Source organism: Penaeus vannamei, chromosome 20, assembly GCF_042767895.1.
Source record: "Penaeus vannamei isolate JL-2024 chromosome 20, ASM4276789v1, whole genome shotgun sequence".
Classification (NCBI taxonomy): domain Eukaryota; kingdom Metazoa; phylum Arthropoda; class Malacostraca; order Decapoda; family Penaeidae; genus Penaeus; species Penaeus vannamei.
Window position 1 is genome coordinate 9,465,662 of NC_091568.1, and position 2,500 is coordinate 9,468,161.

Sequence of the window (2,500 nt, forward strand, 5' to 3'; positions counted from 1 at the left end):
GGTTGAGGGATTGCTCTCGGGAACTGTCTTCATTGCTATTAGACACGGTCCCGTAGTCTGTGTCTGCGCGAATAACAATAGCGTTATGTGTATTCAGCTGAGATTGCAACATCGGCGCAACTTGAGGGGGTTGGGGTGGTGGTGGGGGGTGGGGAGTTGCGTCATATTTGGTTATTCGGGTAATATTGCGTTGTTCTAATTATTTCTGTGATAAAGACTGGTTATCAATAATGGTGCTATTGATTTTTGCATCATTATCTTGCGAGACTGAAACTATAGGTTCTTAGTTGTAAGTAAGCTATAGTGTAGATGATAATGATACTGATGATGAGGATAACCGTAATAATGCCTAAAAAATGATAGCTATAATAACGACAATAATAATTATAACAACAATGATAAGAATTATAAAGATAATGATGGTAATAATAAAATTCATGATAATGTGATGGCGAGTTCGTCAATCGTCATATATAGTATTTTTGTTGTAATTGTTATCAATTTTATTTCCGTTATTACCATTACCAATCTCATCATCTTCGGTGCTATAATTACGGTGATGATATTAAATTTTATTTGAAATTATTCTTTTTTTTTAACTTTTTCTCATAATAATGATCTTGATAATATTAATAACAATGATAGCAGTGATAATAACAAGTCATAATAATGAAAGTGAAAATGATGACAATGAAAACATAATAATGAATATTATTATTATTACAACTAGTACTTATATATTATTAACGTTGTTATTGTAATTAATATGACTGTGATCATTATTTTTGTAAACATTATCATAAAGCATTATTATAATCATTGGGATCATTATTATCGTTATTATTACTATTCATGTTATTTTTATTGTAATTATTGTTTTTTATCATTATCATCACTATTATTGCTATTATCATTTTCATAATTATTACTATTGTTACTCTTATTATCATCACTATCTTCATCACCACCATCGTCATTCTCATATTTTTTGTTAATATCATTCTCTCATCATCACCATCGATATGATTTATCGTTAACTGTAGGATAATTATTATCAGAGCTTGTATGTTCCTATTGATCATTATGGTCATTACTATTGCTGTCAATATTAAACTTATGTCATCACTATTATTAGCATAACTGAATATCTTTATATTTTTATATCTCTTATCTTTATCTGCCAAAATGAAAAGTCGTATTGATATTACCTCCTTGTATGATCTTAATGAAGCAGAGTCCTAACCAGTCTGTTGTCGGTGTAGCTGTTGTTGTTGTTCCTGTCTATTATAGAGTTGTGGCTAAGCCGTCTATCTCGGATGACGGGGGTGTAAGTCCCTGGATGGTGTCTGTTGGCCAAACAGTATTTCTACCGCCGTATTTAGTCCGTTGAGGCCGAGCTGATTTCAGAGTAGCCAAACTGTATGCACAGCCGTGTTTAGTCCGTTAAGGCTTTTCATCAGCGAAAGACACGACTTGAGAGGACGTTTGTCTAACCATAGGGTTTATATATTTATCCTTTTGTAATGTCATAATTTATTTTCGTAAGGATACTTATTTACAATGACTGAGTACTTAGTTATTTCGATAACACTGCCAATGCAAATAAACAAATATTTAGCATTTAAGTATAAAAATAGTATACAATATGAAGTTAACATACGAATATCATTTATGGTAAAAAAGAGAAATGAAAAAGCACGTTCCTAACTAAGCATGTTTAACAAGAGACTATGGTATTACTGCAAGTCCTAATTGCTGCAAAGCTTGATTGACTGCGTTGTTTTCCTTCACAGCGCTTTTGCCAACTAACGAGGTATCATTTCCGACGACCGATCACCAACTAATAACTAATATTTATAAATCAATTATACTGAAATAGCTAGGCGCTTCATGTATTATATGCGTATATGTGTCAGAAACATTATGTGTATAAAAATATATAAATAAATATATATATATATATATATATATATATATATATATATATATATATATATATATGTATTAATATGTATATATATATGAATATATATATTTATATATATATTATGTATAGACAGATAAATGTGTATATATATATGAATATATATATATATATATATATATATATATATATATATATATATATATAAATATGAGTAAAAGTTTATATATATATATATATATATATATATATATATATATATATATATGTGTGTGTGTGTGTGTGTGTGTGTGTTTGTATGTGTGTGTGTGTGTGTATTTAAACATATATATATATATATATATATATATATATATATATATATATATATATATATATATATATATATATATATATATATATATATATATATATATATATATATATATATATATATATGTATATATATATATATATGTATATATATATATATATATATATATATATATATATATATATATATATATATATATATACATATTATGAATATGTATATATATATATATATATATATATATTATGAATATGTATATATAT

At 26.3% G+C, this 2,500-nt stretch overlaps 1 protein-coding gene across 4 annotated transcripts in view; it reads left to right on the forward strand.

Annotated features, from left to right (window-relative positions):
- The window catches only part of LOC113828782 (diuretic hormone receptor), a 133,525-nt gene that overhangs the window by 128,836 nt on the left and 2,189 nt on the right, over window positions 1-2,500 (forward strand). The gene's annotated exons all lie outside the window — the stretch shown is intronic.